We start from the raw sequence: 19,868 nt of genomic DNA on the forward strand, positions 1-19,868 counted from the left end.
ATATTTCATGCAAAGGTGGGCACAATAAAGGACAGAAATGACAAGGACCAATTAGAAGCAGAAGAGATTAAGAAAAGGTGGTAAGAATACACAGAAGAACTATACAAAAAAGGTCTTAATGACCCAGATTACCATGATGGTGTGGTCTCTCACCTAAAGCCAGACATCCTGGAGTGTGAAGTCAACTGAGCCTTAGGAAGTATTACTATGAACAAAGCTAACGGAGGTGATGAAATTCCAGCTGAGCTATTTCAAATCCTAAAAGATGATGTTGTGAAAGTGCTGCACCCAATATGTCAGCAAATTTGGAAAACTCAGCAGCAGCCACAGGACTGGAAAAGGTCAGTTGCCATTCCAGTCCCAAAGAAAGGCAATGCCAAAGACTGTTCAAACTACTGTACAGTTCAGTTCAGTCACTCAGTCGTGTCTGACTCTTTGAGACCCCAAGGACTGCAGCACGCCAGGCTTTCTTGTCCATCATCAACTCCCAAAGCCTGCTCAAACTCATGTCCATCGAGTCAGTGATGCCATCCAACCATCTCATCCTCTGTCATTGCCTTCTCTTCCTGCCTTCAATCTTTCCCACCATAAGGGACTTTTGCAATGAGTCAGTTCTTCACATCAGGTCACCAAAGTATTGGAGTTCAACTTCAGCGTCAGTCCTTCCAATGAATATTCAGGACTGATTTCCTTTAGGATTGACTGGTTGGATCTCCTTGCAGTCCAAGGGACTCTCAAGAGTCTTCTCCAACACCACCGTTCAAAAGCCTCAATTCTTCGGTGCTCAGCATTCTTTATTGTCCAAATCTCACATCCATACATGACTACTGGAAAAACCATAGCCTTGATGAAATGGACCTTTGTTGGCAAAGTAATGTCTCTGCTTTTTAATATGCTGTCTGGGTTGGTCATAGCTTTTCTTTCAAGGAGCAAGCGTCTTTTAATTTCTTGGCTGCAAGTCACCATCTGCAGTTATTTTGAAGCCCAAGATAATAAAGTCTCTCACTGTTTCCATTGTTTCCCCATCTATTTGCCATGAAGTGATGGGACCAGATGCCATGATCTTAGTTTTCTGAATGTTCAGTTTTAAGCCAACTTTTTCACTCACCTCTTTCACTTTCATCAAGGGGCTCTTTAGTTCTTCTTCACTTTCTGCCAAAAGGGTGGTGTCATTTGTATATCTGAGGTTATTGATATTTCTCCTGGCAATCTTGATTCCAGCTTGTGCTTCCTCCAGCCCAGCGTTTCTCTTGATGTACTCTGCATATAACTTAAATAAGCAGGATGACAATATACAGCCTTGATGTACTCCTTTCCTGATTTGGAACAAGTCCATTGTTCCATGGTCAGTTCTATGATCCACACAGTCAAAGGCTTTGGAGTAGTCAATAAAGCAGTAGTAGATGTTTTTCTGGAACTTTCTTGCTTTTTTGATAATCCAACAGATGTTGGCAATTTGATCTCTGGTTCCTCTGCCTTTTCTAAATCCAGCTTGAACATCTGGAAATTCATGGTTCACATACTGTTGAAGCCTCACTTGGAGAATTGTTCCATGTCCGGTTCTAACTGTTGCTTCTTAACCTGCACTACTGTCCAGTTGCACTCATTTCACATGCTAGCAAGGTATTGCTCAAAATCCTTCAAGCTAGGCTTCAACAGTTTGTGAACCGAGAACTTCCAGATGCTCAAGCTGGATTTAGAAAAGGCAGAGGAATCATATTAAATTGTCAACATCTATTGGATCATAGAAAAAGCAAGGGAATTCCAGAAAAACATCTACTTCTGCTTCACTGACTATGCTAAAGCCTTTGACTTTGTGGATCACAACAAACTGTGGAAAATTCTTAAAGAGATGGGAATACCAGGCCACCTTACCTGCCTTCTGAAAAACCTGCATGCAGGTCAAGAAGCAACAGTTAGAACTGGACATTGAACAACAGACTTGTTCAAAATTGGGAAAGGCTTATTTAACTCCTATGCAGAGTACATCATATGAAATGCCCGGCTGGATGAAGCACAAGCTGGAATCAAGATTTCTAGGAGAAATATCAACACCCTAAGATATGTAGATGATTTCACTCTAATGGCAGAAAGGGAAGAGGAACTAAAGAGCCTCTTGATGAGGGTGAAAGAGGAGAGTGAAAAGGCGGCTTAAAATTCAACATTCAAAAAACTAAGATCATGGCATCTGGTTCCATCACCTCATGGGAAATAGATGGGGAGACAGTGGAAACAGTGTCAGACTTTATTTTTTTGGGCTCCAAAATCACTGCAGATGGTGACTGCAGCCATGAAATTAAAAGACACTTATTCCTTGGAAGGAAAGTTATGACCAACCTAGATAAGCATATTAAAAAGCAGAGATGTTGCTTTGCCTTCAAAGGTCTGTCTGGTCAAGGCTATGGTTTTTCCAGTGGTCATGTATGGATGTGAGAGTTGGACTGTGAAGAAAGCTGAGAGCAGAAGAATTGACGCTTTTAAACTGTAGTGTTGGAGAAGACTCTTGAGAGTCCCGTGGACTGTAAGGAGATCCAACCAGTCCATCCTAAAGATCAGTCCTGGGTGTTCATTGGAAGGACTGATGCTGAAGCTGAAACTCCAATACTTTGGCCACCTCATGCGAAGAGTTGACTCGTTGGGAAAAGACCCTGATGCTGGGAGGGATTGAGGGCAGGAGGAGAAGGGGATGACAGAGGATGAGATGGCTGGATGGCATCACCGACTCAATGGACACGAGTTTGAGTAAACTCTGGGAGTTTGAGATGGACAGGGAGGCCTAGCGTGCTGCGATTGATTCATGGGGTCGCAAAGAGTCGGACACGACTGAGCGACTGAACTCAACTGAACTGATTGATCAGAGCCTATGAAGGAAGTATTGGCTATTAAAGAGCCATAATAAAACAGTAGTAAAATAATGAAGTCTGAATTGCAACAAGGAGCTCACTCAAGCAAGGGCCCTCTGCTGCTGGGACCCAGAGAAAATATTTCTCTTAAAAAAATATATATGAAAGATACAGAAAAGTCAGATAATCCTCCTTCAAAACACCGTGTTCCCGTTTCTTCTTTTAGAAGGCACACTCAGTTCTGGAGCAGAAGCTAGGAAACCAGCCTGAGACAATTGGTTTTCCCCTCCCCTTTTAATCTCTTGAGAAAGAGCTGCCAATTCTAGAAATTCCTCCTTTGATCAGAAGATAAAGCAGAACAATGCAGTAGCACTAAGCAGATTCCTAAGGGACATTCTTCAGGGGTGTGTAAAGCCTGCCTGGAAGTATGTATACAAAGAGGAGAAGGGGAGTTGGTGGAAATGGAGGGGTGGGTAGACTAGAGATGATAGTCACAGCCAGAAGGAATAATCAATACAGTTGCTTCTAGACTCCATAGAGGAGCAACTCCAGCCAGTCTTATTTCCTGGGAGGCATAGGCATGTATATTACAATGATTAAAGGGCTTCATCTAATTAACATCCTCCCTCAAAAAAAAAAAAAAAAAAAAAAAGGAAGAAAGAAAAAGTCAGATTTATTTTTCACCGTTTGTTGGAGGTGACTTTTTTGTTCTTGTTTTTACTGAGAATTGCAAACTAGCCTATCACATTAGATTGTGAATCTCTGGAAGGAGGTCTGTTTAAAATATAAAAATACGATTGATTAGAGCTAGGACTAAGTTTGAATCATGCCGCCAGCTTCACCGTCTGTAAAACGGGGGTAATTTTCCTATCTGTTTAACATGGTCACGTAATTTTTTTTTGATGTAACACTTGAAGACTAAATATTTTATGAGCATAAGCTCATTCAATTCTCATGAGGAAGGTATTATTATGGAGATTGTATGTAAAGATATTTTGTGATGTAGAAAAGAGCCGTCTGGTTCTGAGATATCATTGGGCCACCTTCTCACCTGGCTGTTGTGAGGATTAAATGTGATGCGAAAGCACTCCACGTGATGGGCGGACTACTAATTACACACTTGGCAGCACCTGATCCACTGTGAGGAAGCGGTAGACGCTGGCTGGAGAGAACGATTTTATATCTTCCCTGTTCCTTTCAATCCTCCAATCACAAACTAATCTCCGCAGGCCTGGGGCCAAAACCACGGATCTGGGAGCTGCAGTCTGGATGGAGGCGAGCGCAGAGTCCCAGAAGAGGGCACGGGAACAGTAAAGTAGTTCGGTGGCTGGGGGGCGCTTTGGACGCCGGGCTTGAGAGGTGGCCGACTGGGGTCCCCGGAGTCCCTCTCTGGTCTGGGGCTGCACAGAGAGACGGCCAGAGCCTGCTGGGCACTATACCCCCGGAGCCGGACTCGTCCGCAGCTACTCGAGTTAGAGCCTCACGCGACCCACCTAAGCCCCACCCACTACCTCAGGTAGGCCCTCCGCACCAGCCAATCCGGAAGAAGCCTGGGTGCGGAAGGCGGTGCTTTCCCGGCCGGAAGTGACGTCTATGCTTGGCTGGCCGCAGAGTCCGCCGAAGCTCTCGGCAGCGGCTGAAGCGACTCAGTGGAAAATGGCTCGGATTGTTGAGGCTGTGGCGCCTTGGGTTGTGGTGGAGGCAGAGGCTCAGGCAGCGTGAGGTGAGGAACAGTAGGTGCGGCGGGGGCCAGAACCGGGGACCCTGCTCTCCAAAGGCGCTGAAGGGCCCCTGGGGTCTTGGATGGGAGAGTCTCTTGCCGCGGCCCCAAGTCCCCCGGTTGTCCGCTTCTGACCCTCCATCCCGTACTCTTGGCGCTGCCCCAGTCCCACTCACCTCTCCCTGGGCCTTACTTCCATCCCGGCCGTTGCCAGCTTCCCCTCCGAAGGTGCTCGCATCCCACCATGACCCTCTTGTCGGGGGTGGTGGGTGGGGGGCTCCTGGGAGTTAGTATTGTCCGAAAGGGCGAGGGGAAGCCACCCCCTTGTTCTCGGGACCCGGCTGGAGCCGCGGTGGCGGGTCCTATTCTCTGGTCGAATTGTTGAATTCTGCCGAGTGCGGGTGTTGCACTTCTCAGTTGTGAATCGTCCCCCGCCCCCTCCCCGCTTCTTTTCTCCTCCTTGTCCCATCTCCGGCTTTGGGGGCTGCAGATCCGTTTTCTTCTCCACACCTTCCTCCCCGGTTGCTTTTTTTTTTTTTTTTTGCCGCGAATCCACTTGCTTCTGGAAGACAGTATTATTTCTGTGTGTATTTAGCGCATCATCTTTCTGGGGAGGGCGGTCAGATTAAAAATATTTGCCTAAGTCTTCCTAAGTGACGGAGGAACAATAATTGAAGGATAAAAGCGCATGCTTATTTTCCTCGCTAGATGGTTTGGCTTTAAAAACGAGATTCTGCAGCTTTGGAGTTTTTTTTTTGGGGGGGGAGGGCGGGTGGAGCAGGCATTGAGGAGGGAAATGAGGAAGGAGAAAAATAAGTGAGGAGTAAAGTCTGGAGATAAGGAACGTGGAAGAGATAGCCTGTGCTACTTCTTTCCCTCTGTTAGTCTGATGGAAGTTCAGGTTGTAAGTATATTTTTATTTTGAACAGTGGGTGTTGAATTGAGTGTAAAGTAGGAGACCTTTGTCTTTGAACAAGCTTATTTATTAAAGCAGTACCCTAAAATCTTTCCAGGTGGGTGTCAGGCAGAAAGATGCTGTTGGGAAAATTGTGTAACATTGGAGCAGCAAAGCCACAGATTAGAAGAGATTCAGAAAAAAGAAAGCTATTCTTAGAAGAGTGGTGGAGACTTATTGTGAAAAGAAGGAACGCCGTAGGGAGGTCCAGGAACACTGATTCCAGGCTAGACTTTGTACCTTTGCCTCCTTGGTTGGCTTGTGGTTAAGTTTCCACATAAGACGCCTCTCAGCAACTCTGCTGGGGCTGGGGCTGATGCTCTTCTTATTCAGAGGAGCAAATTAGACCGAAGGTTGAGGTTGAGGTCTGTACTGTTGAAGATAACTGCTTGTTTAATATTATGATAGTTTTTAAGTACTGAAAAGCATTTTGACTGGATTATTTAAATCAAACCTATTTCAAGAGTGATTTTACATAGATACAAAGCACATAAAGAGCTGCTTCAAGTAATTTTGCCTAAATTAATAGATTCCAAATAAGTTTTTTCTTAGGAAAGTCTCTGATGTGATTGTTTTGTATGCATGTCGCTTGCAGTTTTTCTTGGCAAGCAATATATGTACATTGTTTTCATCCATAGGTTTTACAGTTTTTTCTGTTTCATCGGATATACAAGTTGGCATGCTTGCATTTAGGAATTCTAGAAACTATAACTTGATGTAATAGTTAGTTGTATATTAAGCATATGAATCATTGTTTCTTCCTTCTGTTGTAAATGATTCTAAAATTTTCAATTAATTGAAGATTGCTACATCAGTTCCCATGTCCAGGAATCGTTCTTTAATCTAGCCCAGTGTTTTTGCACTTAGTAAGCACATTGAGTAAATGAACTTATACCTAACCAAGAATGTTGAATTTCCCAAGAGTTCAGAGTTCTTATCAGAGCATCTGACCAAATTTTTCAGAGCAACAGGGCGAAGCAATTTTTTTTATGCTGTGTAACTTGTGTTTCTTTGCTAGTATTAATTACCTATTTTATTGTATTTGCCATATTCCAAAAATAATTTTAAGGCATGTAAATCATAAAGGTGAATGTTTCAGTACAGTTCATTTACTTGATTTGTTAGTTGTACCTGACTAAGGCTAAAAGTCCATCTTATGGAAGATCTTGCTGTATCCAGAAGGCCTGCAGGGTGCCTGGTACAGTGGTGGTTCTAGGAATAGAAAAACGATGAGATAGTGCTTGTCCTCAGTAAGTTCTCTAGTCCATCTGGGGAGACAAACACAAACTAGAACAGTATGATTATAATGGCATGTAAGGATGGTGGATCAAAATACTAAGAATGATGCGATTGTGATCACCTGACCTGAGAGATGGAGAGAGAATGAGTGCCTCTGATGAGGATGGAGGTGCTCAAATTGAGTCTTTTTTTTTTTTTTTTTCAAATTGAGTCTTAAAGGATGAATTCTTTTTATTAATGAGGGAAAGTTAGACGTTATCAGCTTCCAGACCCTGCTGAGATACTACCAAGCTGTTTAATACCTCTGGTATCTTGTTTCTTTCATGTTAGAGTTGGACTACATCTAAATCACTGCTGTTTAGTAGAAATATTAAATGAGAGCCACATATGTAAGATATTTTACATTTTCTTGGTAAATCTTTGAAATCTGGTGTTCATTTTACACTTAGAACACATCTTACTTTGGACTAACTACTTGTCAAGCTCTGGTAGCTGTTGTGTTTATTGCTTAATTGGTAAGTCGTGCCCCCGACTCTTTTGCGGTCCTGTGGACTGTAGCCCGCCAGACTCCTCTGTCCATGGGATTTCCCAGGCAAGGATACTGGAGTGGGTTGCCATTTCCTTCCCCAGGGGCTCGTCCCTACTCAGGGATTGAACCCGCGTCTCCTGCATTGGCAGGTGGATTCTTTACCATTGAGCCATCTGGGAAGCCCTGTTTGTGTTTAGCATATACCATACTGGACAACCAGTTCAAAAGTATGAAAATTCTGCTTTTCTGTCTTGGATTCTTGCTTGAAAAGGAAAAACAACTCCTATGAGAATTGTATAAATGTAGTCATTTATAATTTCTACTCATTTTGATAGTATTCATACATGCCTTTAGATTGGAATTATACTTGAAAATGATTTGCTCTAGGATATCTTTCAGGTTGTTCATAGAGTTTTTGTTGGGACTAGAAGGAACTGTTTTCCCTGGATCTGGTGCAGTCACATTTTGAAATATCTTTATTTTGTGCTTTTATGTATACTTTGTATCTCTCTTGGTCTCTGCAGTCTGTTCTTTATAACAAGTGATGGATTCAGAACACAATGAGAGAATGTACATGGACATTTTAGGCAGTTAAAATGGAGATTTGTACAATTTTAAACAGCTTTTTGGATTTCTTAAAAACATTTAAAAATTTTTTTATTTATTTATTTTTGGCTGTACTGGGTCTTTGTTGCTGTGCAGGCTTTTCTCTATTTGCAGCAAGTGGGAGCTACTCTCTAGTTTCCGTGCAAGGGCTCCTCATTGCGGTGGCCTCTTGTTGCTAAGCATGGGCTCTTAGGGTATGTAGGCTTCAGTAGTTGCAGCACATGGGCTCAGTAGTTGCATCCCTGGGGTCTAGAGCACAGCCTCAGTAGTGGCACACGGGCATAGTTGCTCTGCAGCATGTGGAGTCTTCCTGGACAAGGGATTGAACCTGTGTCTCCTGAATTGGCAGGCAGATTCTTTACCACTAAGCAGCCACCAGGGAAGCCCAGGATTTCTTAAATTTTTAAATTCAGCTATTTGGGTACAAAAGTGAATGGGGTCTTAAACCACTCTTGATTTTAATAGATTTGAAGGCAATTACCTAGCAGAGTATTTATCTTTTCACCTTGAGAATGAATTCTGCTGCTGCTGCTGCTAAGTCGCTTCAGTCATGTCCGACTCTGTGCAGCCCCATAGACGGCAGCCCACTAGACTCTGCTGCCCCTGGGATTCTCCAGGCAAGAACACTGGAGTGGGTTGCCATTTCCTTCTCCAGTGCATGAAAGTGAAAAGTGAAAGTGAAGTTGCTCAGTCATGTCCCGACTCTTCTCGACCCCATGGACTGCAGCCTACCAGGCTCCTCCGTCCATGGGATTTTCCAGGCAAGAGTACTGGAGTGGGTTGCCATTGCCTTCTCCATGAGGATGAATTAATATACTGTAAAATTGACAACCCTATTGTTAAACACATAGCTTTCATTAGTCTTATAATACAAAAGTTACATTATTGATGAATAAATGATGTACAACGCTGATTAATTTGTTGTGCATTGAGTTTGGTTTAAAAAAAAAAGGCTTATTTTAGTCATGATAACTATGACTAACAATGATAAAGTAAATAACGTCCTTACCTTTGTGTTGATTGATGATTATAGAGCCTGTAATTCTCCCCCTCCACCAGCCTTATTCTCTGTGAAGTAAATAGGGCAGGTATTTTTTTCATTTTCTTGAAGAGGAAAATGAGACCCAGTGAAACTGTGACTTGTTTTGGATAATACGTTAGAGATACCGCTTGAACATAGCAGTCTTACAATGCTAAGCCTAGAGTTCTTTTCATTGCATCTCTTCTATGGTGCTCGAATGTTTAGATACATAGCCCTTAACAGATTTTGGAGTGTATTGATGGGTACTTCCTGCCTTGAAGGAACTTATATTCCTTTAAGAGAAGACCAGCTACAATACATATAGCAGAAAGTAGTTTAGTTATTAAAAAATTATTAGTGGGAAAGAAAAATGTAAGGGATGGTATTGTTGTTTAGTCGATAAGTCATACCCAACTCTTTTGCGACCCTGTGGACTGCAGTCTGCCAGGCTCCCTTGTCCATGGGATTTCCCAGGCAAGAATGCTGGAGTGGGTTACCACTGTGGTTTAGTTACATGTAAAATTGGGCTTCCCTCGTAGCTCAGTTGGTTAAGAGTCTGACTGCAGTGCAGGAGAACTTGCTTTGATCCCTGGGTTGGGAAGACCCCCTGGAGAAGGAAATGGCAACCCACTTGCCATGAACAGAGGAGCCTGGCGGGCTCGTCTGTGGGGTCGCAGGGGTCGGACGTGACTGAGCAACTAAACACAGGCGCACACACTTAAAACAGGTGAGAGTTATCTGGGCAAGGCTTTTTATTTTGAGCAAAGAATTTCGATTTTAAACTATTATTGTAGGAAGAAAGTGATGAAGTGTCAAGGACAGAGCTATTTCAGTGTTCAGGGAACAACTTGGGGAAAACTTAGATAAGAGAAGACATTTAGCTTTAAGGAAGGATTTGCATGGCTCATTTAAAAAGATAAAAGCAACACAGGTGAAGTCGGAGATGAGAATACATAGACATCTGCAATAAATATTTAGAGGCCAGTGGTCAGAATTTTTATATTATTTGGATGATTCAGGAAATCTTAGCACGTGCTCTAAACTTGTGGCTTGAGTAGTGTGGAAGACATGGCTAAGAGTACGGAAAAACAGGTTGTTGACTAATGAGCAGCAGAGAAATTTGAGTTCCTATTGTGAAATCAGTAGGGACTTGATAAAAATTTTACTATGAGAAAAGAATAGGCAGTGTTCATGAAGAATTGGTTTGAAAATTTGCAGTATGGGAAATTCTAGTTGAAACAGGTAATTTTTAAAAGTATTTTCCTATAAAAAACTGAAATTGACAATTTACTTTCAGAAAATGCTAAGAGAAACAGGAAGATGTTAAATATTGTTAAAGTTGTATTGTGGAGTGAGAGGAAAAAGCAGACAGTCCTTCTAGATAAAAGGGTGGGGAAAATGAGAAGAGACAATAGAAGGAAGTCAAAGATAAGGGTTACTTACCTTCTGTGAGGTGGGAAAAGAACTTGGATGTTGATGGGAGAGATACATCCCATTGGGCTTCCCTCGTAACTCAATTGGTATAGAATCTGACTGCAATGCAGAAGACCTGGGTTCGATCCCAGGGTTGGGAAGATTCCCTGGAGAAGGAAATGGCAACCCACTCTGGTATTCTTGCCTGGAGAATCCCATGGACAGAGGAGCCTGGCAGGCTACCATCTATGGGATTGCAAGAGTCAGACACGACTGAGCGACTAAGCACAAAGCATGAATACCTGTCTAATTAGGGAATTGGGGAATACTTTTTCAAATGTTTTATTTGCAGTTTTGGAAATTATGCAAAGCAGGTATACCCCCCACCCCAGCCCCCATAAACTCTGAAGGAGTTACCTGTAATCAAAACCATAGTGCTGTGAGTAGCCTTAACCAGATTGATTTTATTAAATCACTTTATATGTGTTCATAATGTAATTTATAACTGTTCTGACTTTTCTTTTTTGTTTAGTGTGTACGTGAATTGAGCAAAGCGCTCTTTGTCTTGAGAATGTAGCCTGGTTTCATCTGACTAGATTGCATGATGATATTTATCAGACTAGAATTCTGCCTATATTAAAATACATGACATAAGATTGTAGCTGTTCAGATTTTTTTTTAAAGACAGTTATTAATGTATAATTTACTTATAGTAAAATGCATCTGTTTTGGGTGTACAATGCTATAAATTATAAGAAATAGTGACAGTATGTAACTGCCACTACCACAATTAAAATATGAAATAATTGCATCACTTTAGAAAGTGTCCTTACGCCCTTTGTAAATTGGTCCCTCCCACTCACCCTTCAGTCTCTGGCAGCAACTGATTTTTCTTTTTCACTTCTATAGTTTTGCATTCCAAGAATGGCATATAAAGTTGGCATCATACTATACCTATAGCCTTCTGAATCTGGCTTCTTTCACTTAGCATGTTTTGAGATTCAATATACCCTTTCAACAAAAAGCCAAATTTTTGTAACAGTTTTAGACTACAGAAAAATTGTTAAGATAGTACAGAGAATCCCAACAAACTCTGGACCTGGTTTCCCCTATTACTTTTTATGTATGTACACTATATTTGCTAACTGTCAAGAACAAGATTCTAGAGTGTTTTTTGTCTGGAAGATGTGTGAAGGTTTCTGTTAAGATAACTATCTAATAATTTTTTATTGTAAATTATATATACCAGAATTTGTCATTTAACCTTTTTTTTTGCTCCCCCCACCCAAGCGGCCTCATTTAACCATTTTTAAGTGTATATTTCAGTGACATTATATTTACAATGTTAATGCAACCATCACCACTATCTATTTCCAAAGTTTATCATCACCCCAAACAGATACTGTACCATTAAGTGATAACTACCCAGTCCCCTTCTTCCTAGCTCCTGGTAATTGCTAATCTACTTTTCTGTCGCTTTGACTTTACTTAATTGCCAGGATATGGAGGCAAGCTCAACTGTCCATCAGCAGATGAATGGATAAAGATACTCTGTGTGTGTGTGTGTGTGTGTATACACACCATGCAATACTACTTGGCCATAAAGAAGGAAATCTTGCCATTTGTAACAACATGGATAGACTTGGCAGATATTAAGTGAAATAAATCAGACAGAGAAAGACACACATATATCACTTAAATGTAGAATCTAAAAATACAACAAACTATTGACTACAACAAAAAAAGAAACAGACTCACAGATACAGAGAACAAATAAGTGGTGAAGGGCAACATGAGGGTAGAGGATTGAGTGGTACAAACTATTATGTATAAAATAAGCTATAAGGATGTATTGCACAATAGAGGGAGTATAGCCAATATTCTATAATAACTATAAATAGAGTATAACCTTTAAAAATTGTGGGGACTTCTCTGGTGGTCCAGTGGTTTGGACTCTGTATTGTCGCTGCTGAGGGCTCGGGTTCAGGCCCTGGTCAGGGAACTAAGATCCCACAGACCACACGGATTTTTGGGCCAAAAAAATTAGGAAAAAAGCAAATTATGAATCACTATATTGTATACCTGTAACTTATGTAATATCACACATCAACTATACTTCAATTAAAAAAAAAAGTGGTGAAATGTGGCTGCAACATTTTATATTCCTGTTTGCAAAGTATGAGGGTTTCAGTTTCTCTGTATCCTCATCAATGCTGCTTTTCCTTTATTTATTTATTTATATTGAACTATAGTTGATTTACAATCTTGTTTTGACTTCAGGTGTTTGTGGTTATCTTCCCTGGTGGCTTAGCAGTAAAGAATCTGCCTGCCAACACAGGAGATGTGAATTTCATCCCTGGTTGGGGAACATCCCCTGGAGAAGGAAATGGCTACCCACTCCAGTATTCTTACCTGGAAAAAAATCTCCTAAACAGAGAATCCTGGTGGGCTGCAGTCCATGGGGTTGCAAAGAGTCAAACATGACTTAGCGACTAAATAACAGTGTACAGTTATACACACACACATACACATATATATATTCTTCAGGTTCTCTTCCCTTATAGGCTATTAAAAAATATTGAGTATAGTTCTCTGTGCTATATAAGTAGGTCTTGGTTGATTATCTACCCTTTTTAAAAATTATAGTCATTCTAGTAGGTGTGAAATGGTATCTCATTGTGGTTTTGCTTTGCATTTCCTTGATAAGTAGTGATGTTGAGCATCTTTTCATGTGCTTATTGGCAATAAGTAGCCTTTTTTTTTTTTTGGCCATGCCTCATAGACATTTGGGAGCTTAGTTCCTCAACCAGGGATCAAGCCTGTGCCCTGTGTAGTGGGAGGGTGGAATCTTAACCACTGGACCACCAGGGAAGTTCCTAAGCTACCTTTCAGGTAGCTGAATTAAGCTACCTTTGTTCTACTAATTGAACAGATGTAATGTATTTTTTAAATGCCTGTTATGTATATTATATATGTATATAATATTATTATATGTATATTATTTTGATCCTGACAACACTATATCTGTGCTTTACATATGAGAAAACTAAGAAAAAGGCAGATTAAGTAAATTATTTAGGAATACACAGTTAATAAGAAGGAGGTGTGATATTTGAGCTTGGGTCTACTAAAAAAAAATGCTACTTCATTTTTTCTTCTTCATTATCACTTTTGTTTTATAAAACTAGTAATTTTCATGCATTTGATGTCATGTGAAAACAAGTTTTTGTTAGCCATAGAAATTGACAGTTTGGGAGAAAAATTTCAGAAGTATTCATGTCATTTTCATTATTATTATTCCTTATTTGGGGGTTCTCAGTTGTATTTTTTCCTACCTTAAACCATGTTGGAAATGGAAGCATATACTATAACAACACAAAAAGCTTACTGTTATTTGCCATGTTGGAATTGGGGTAATGTCAGAGTATATTTAATGATTCATGTTAAATGAATGAACAATAAAGTAGTCCAAAGTTCACTAATTATCTTCACAAAGCAGTACTACTGTTGGGATTCTGGGTTAGATTGAAAACTGCTTTGGCAGTAAAATGTCTTTGTACAGGTCCTCTTGCTGTAACAGTATTTCCCTCTCTGTCCCCCTCCCAAACACATACAGTTATACACATATGCAGATACAGAAAGTTGTTCTGGGTGAATGCTCTGATTGTGAGTCTCTTATGTGTAGAATGCTGCTAAGGGGTGAAGGTGATAGAATGACTGCTAGTGCTTATTAGACTGCAATGTAGCTGCTGCTTTTTGTCAAAATGGAAGAATTAAGCCATTTATTAGTTGCTTATAATCTTTGGGCAAAGCATAATTGTAAGTTTGGTATAGAGGTTAAAGAATACAAGATCCAAGCTAAGGCCATACATCTTTAAACTTGTGGAGAACCTTGGGAAAGACTCTTAGCTTTTCCCATGACTTCACTGTTTTCTTATGTCCAGGTTATGGCTCCAGTTTAATCTTTTCCCTCATTCCACTATTAAAAATATTATCCCCCATCTAAATCATTCTCTATCATGCTACTTTTTGCCTCCACTTTATTTACTGTCTGAACTTATTTTCATTTGTTTAAACGAAGCCACTTATTTCCAGTGCCGTCATTCTAATTCAGGTTATTGCTAATTCTTTCCTATACCGGTTCAGTTGTTTGTCAATTGATTTCCTGGTTTCTGTTTTTGTTTTTCTTACGTCTGTTTTTTGCAGAGCAAACAGAGATCTTTGAACAGTGCAAATCAGATCACATGAATGTCTCTGCATAAAACACACCTTCAGCTTCTTATTATACCTAATAATTGAGTATACTGGTTTTCCCCTCCTTGGAGGTATATTAAGTTTAACTATAAAAGTTCATATTGGTAGATGGAAATTTTAGGTTTTTTTTTTTTTTTTTTCCCAACCCCCGCCCCTCTGCCCCTTCTTTTTTCTTTTATTTTATTTTATTTTTTTTTTTAGAGAAGATTCTTAGGTGGAGAGGAATTGAGCTTGATGGTTTAACTTATTCTTAATTTTATAAAAAAAAATTCACTAAAAATCTACAGAGTAAAATTAAGTTAGGTTGAAATGAAGAAGTTTGATTGTGGCATACCCTAAACCTAGAAATATAACTGTACACATTTAACATATCTAAATTTGGAGAAAAATGATTAAATTGTACAAGAGAAATAATTATAGAAACCTCCCTGGTTTCTTTAGGAACAGGCTCTGTAGATAACTATATTGATTTGACAATGTTAGTAAAAACTGAAGCCATTTCTTTCAAGTAGTTTAATCTATATTACTTTGCAACCCCATTAGGTTAATTCTCTGGTATATTTTTATCCTGGTTGGGCTTCACTTAAATTTGTTTGACTGATGACCTGCTTCACTTACAGAAAGTTCTTGGTCATTTTCTCTTCAAATTTGTTCTTTTCAGTCTTTCCTCGCCTGGGACTGCAATTACATATGAAGTGAAAGTTGCTCAGTTGTGTCCAACTCTTTGCGACCCCATGGACTGTAGTCTGCCAGGCTCACCTGTCCATAGAATTCTCCAGGCAAGAATACTGGAGAAGAGAACTAGGTAGCTATTCCCTTCTCCAAGGACTCTTCCCAACCCAAGGATCGAACCCAGGTTTCCTGCATTGCAGGGGGATTCTTTACCGTTTGAGCTACCAAGGAAACCCAAGAATACTGGAGTGAATAGCCGTTCCCTTCTCTAGGGGATCTTCCCAACCCAGGGATTGAACCCAGGTCTCCTGCATTACAGGTGGATTCTTTACTAGCTGAGGTACCAGGGAAGCCCCCAATTACATGTATGTTATTTATTTATTCATTTTTTCACTTTTCACTTTCTTTTTTTTTTTTCCATTTATTTTTATTCATTGGAGGCTAACATGTATGTTAGACCATTTGAAATTGTTCGGTAGAATTCAGGCATGCTATTACCTCTCCTCCTCTTTTTTTCTCTTTTAGTTGGAATATTTTCTATTGATTTGTCTTTGAGTTTACCAGTCTTCTTTGTTGTTAAGTCTGTCTAATTAATCCTTCATTTCTGATACATTTTTCTTTCCTAATATATTTTTTGGGTTCTTCCTTTTTTTAAAAAAAAATAATTTGTATTACTCTGCTGAAATTCTCCCCTGCTTCATGTGTATCATCTACCTTTTCTGGTAAATTTAGCATTTTCGTCCAGATTACTTTAAAAGTTCCCATTTGACAATTTCGACATTTGGGCCTATCTGTGTCTGCTTATTTTGACTGCCTCTTCCATGGGCCACATTTTCTTGTTTGTCTTGTAATCTTTGATTATATGCCAGACAGCTTATCTAAATTTGGATCCTGACATTTATTTGTTACTTACTTAATATTTACCTCCAAAATACTCTTTATTCTGTCAGGCCACTAAATTGATAGTCTGATTTATAAGTCAGAGGGGTCTGTGCTTTGTTGCAGCTTTTAATTTGATTCGGTTCACCACTGCATTGAAATAGTTTGGGGCAGAATCATAACTTTCTCTTTAGTAGAATTTGAGATCTGAGTATTGGCTTGATTCCAGAGATTGGTTTTGAAGCCTTGCTGCCAGCTTTTAGGTTGCTGGAAGTCTCTTTGTTGTCTAGTCTTGCTTTCTGTGTTTCATTGGATCTCTGTTTCCATTATCCCAGCCTCTGAAGGGCAGCTGTCTTAGAGTATGTAAAAGTCTGGGATGCCTTGGAGGGCTTTTTCTTAGCTCTCTGCCATGTCCAGAGCTATTGGTAGCTGGAAACTTGGAGAGCTCTGATGGGTTTCTCCCTGCTCACCTCCCCAGTCCTTTTTGGCAGGTGGCTGCCTTGTACTTCAGGGAGGCCCACACACCTCACCAGGGGAATCTCTTTCAGCTTTTCTGTCCTGCTTCCAGCTTTCAGTGTGCTACCTATGCATTTTAGTACTTAGTATTTTCCCCATGGGAAAGAGTTGATGAGTGGGTATAGACTTGTTCCATGTCTGGGGTTTCTTGTAATTCTTTATCTAGTACTTTAGACCACTCTGCCTTGCCTCTACCAATCCTCTGAATTCTAACCTGTCATGCTAGCCTCCATGTGATTGTTAGAAGTCTGGCTTATTTCACTTTATCCTGTCTACAGTGCATTCCTTCTCTCCCTGCTGTGTTAGGGTTGAGAGTAGTGATGGGCCTGATTTGAAGGGTTTATCAGTTTCTGGAATTTAATTCATTTGGTTTTTTAATGTTCTCTGCTCTCTGATGTCTTAAAACAATTTTTTTTAAAGCATTTTTGGCTTGTTTTTTATTGTTGGGGTGAGAGTGACAGTCTCTTGCCACTTTGTGTATTCTAGTAAGAGGAAATTTATATTACATATTTATCACATTCATATTAAAATAGTAAAGCTTGAAATATCTAAAACTCTACCAAGGTTTAGATGAAAGTGTTAGTCGCTCATCACATCTGACTCTTTGTGACCCCATGAACTGTAGCCCACCAGGCTCCTCTGTCCGTGGGATTCTCCAGGCAAGAATGCTGGGTTGGGTTGCCACAGGCCGGTTCTTTACCATCTGAGTTTACTTTCTATCATTGGCTCTTCCCAGTCCTCCATTTTTAGGTATTCACTTAGTAATTCCTTACCTCTGTCACCTGTCTCCTAAGGTAACTCTTCCTTTCCAAGTCAGACCCACGCATCTATGCTTCTGATTCTCTTATTCATCTATACCCAGTATCTGAGCTAGTATTAATATTTATCTTCTATCTCTTGTGCCTTTCAGTCTTTGTGCCCTGAATCCTCTTCAACCTACCACGTGTTGAAATTGCTTCCCATTTTCAACAGCCATTCCTGATACCTCCTCCTATCTACCTAGTTCCCTTTCAAAGAATATGCCCTTTTTATGTGTAATTCCTTACTTTATCAGTTTTCATACCTGTCTAAATCACTAATGAGAATCTGAGAGTGGGAAATGAGGAGTGACTGCTAATGGGTAAGAGTTACACTGGGGGGTGATGAGAATGTTCTGAAGTCTGATAGTGGTGATGGTCACACAACCCTGAATATATCAAAAATAACAGTATGCTTTAAGTGGATGAATTTTATAAGTTAATTACATATCAATAAAGTTGTTAAGATAATCCCAAATGAGGTCTTCTAGAGTTTTTTCAGTTTTCATCCTGTATCGATCTCTGTAGCTTCTCCATTTTAGGACATCCTGTTCCCTTATTTTTCTGTTACCAGTCGTTACACCTATCTGTTATTTTCCTTTGACCTTTTGTTTTCTGTTTAAGTATTTGTGGCCCTCATGATTTCTCTTCTTCTCTCTTCACCCTGTACATTATCTCCGTGCAGTCTCAATTACTTTCATGACTTCAGGCCTTTAGTTTTACATAGGTAACAACTAAAGGTCATCTCTAAATTGCTCTGTTGAGCCCAAGGCCAGTATTTTAAGTCAGCAAGCAGACATGAACTGTATATCCCACATGTACTTAAAATAATAATGTGTTTCAGTCTGTCTAAAAAGCATGTGGCTCCGAAGAACAGTTCTGAAAATATGTACACATGATTTTCTTCCCTCAGAGAAAGAAATTCATGGTTTGTTACTTGGCACATTTGAGATGATTTCTAAGTACTTTAAATGAAAACAAATGCAACAAGAGTGGATTAAAAATCGTTCTCTTAGGTTAAAATGTTTGTTTTGAGTATATTTTTGTGTACTCTTGAGTATGTTACAGAATACAGAAGACACTCCCCAGTGAAGAACTGCTTCCTGCTTGTTCCAAGACTGTTCTAGGTGCTTAGGGATACAAATATGAATCCAGCAGTTAAATTCCAGCTTCATGAAATTTGTAGTCTAGTGGGGAAACATGGATAATAATATAAGTAAAATATGCAGTATATTGGATGGTGCTATGTGCTAAGAAGAAAATTAGTAAACTGCATAGGCAGTTGAGTTAGAGAACATTGTGGTTATAACTAGGTTATCAGGGAAGACTTTAATCATATGTTACTTTCTCAGTGGAAGACTTGAAAGGAGGTGAAGAGGGAGCCATTCAGCTCCCCAGGGGAAAAACAGTCCAGTCAAAGGAAACAAAGGAGCAAAAGCTCTGAGTGAGAAGCACATGTATTTGAGGAACAAGGAGACAAAGTGTGACAGTAGCAGAGAGGTGAGTTTTAGGAGAGACGAAAGGGTGACTAGATTTTAGAGTGCCTAGTGGACTTTTACAAAGGTTTTATCTTTTCTCTTAGTGAGATAGGAACAACTGCAAGTTCTCAGCATAGGGGTGAGATGACCTTTTTCAGTATCATTCTGGGTGCCGTGTTGAGAATAGTGTGAAGGGGTAGGATAGAAGGGTGATGGAGACAGATTGGGAGGCTATTTCACTAACGCAGGCAAGAGATGATGGTTGGTCTAGGATGGTAGCAAGAATACAATGAAGAAATGCCTAAATTCAGAAATACTTGAAAGTAGAGCCTCTAAGCTTTTATACACATATCCATAACTATTTCATAGAGCCACTACCAAACTTTACTGCCTTCCTGACATGCTATAATTGAATTAAGATTTTGTAGTTTAATTCAAATAAGCAAAATAAATATACTGGACTTGCATACAATTGTGAGGGTATACAGTCATCCCTCTCACTGATAGGAATATCTTACTATGTGTTTTTAAATGCAGTTAATATTTTTTAAGTGCATTGATCATGTTATGTGTGCAGTGCCTATGAAGTGATTCACAGATGGTGAAAATTTGAGAAACCATATTTTATAGTTTGTTGTTTTCTTTTATGTCTTAACACTTCCCCCATATCCCTTAATGACTTAGGGCAGTGTCCTTAATTTAGCCTAATAGACTGGCAAATGAAAAAGGATAATATAGCTGTTACTTGTATTTTTCTTTTTAATGGTGTCACTAAAAAGGTGAACTTCTTGTGTTCATAATTTGCCGTGTGGGGGTAAGGAAAAAAACTCACATGCAATTCATAATGCAGATGTTCTTTATTTTTCACATGCCACGTGTAATATAGAAAAGAAAGTTCAGTATTTTAAATATGTGGGAGGTGGATTCTTTTTTATTGTGAAATAAC

At 39.8% G+C, this 19,868-nt stretch overlaps 1 protein-coding gene across 1 annotated transcript in view; it reads left to right on the top strand.

The window, feature by feature from the left end:
• The first annotated feature begins 4,415 nt into the window (after positions 1-4,415).
• Positions 4,416-19,868, top strand: part of PIK3C2A (phosphatidylinositol-4-phosphate 3-kinase catalytic subunit type 2 alpha) — a 105,179-nt gene continuing 89,726 nt past the window's right edge. Inside the window, exon 1 of the mRNA XM_043901933.1 lies at positions 4,416-4,566. The gene's annotated coding sequence lies outside the window, so the exon portion shown is untranslated. The remainder of the gene's footprint in view (positions 4,567-19,868) is intronic.

The sequence above is a fragment of the Cervus elaphus genome, chromosome 1 (assembly GCF_910594005.1).
Source record: "Cervus elaphus chromosome 1, mCerEla1.1, whole genome shotgun sequence".
Classification (NCBI taxonomy): Eukaryota; Metazoa; Chordata; class Mammalia; order Artiodactyla; family Cervidae; genus Cervus; species Cervus elaphus.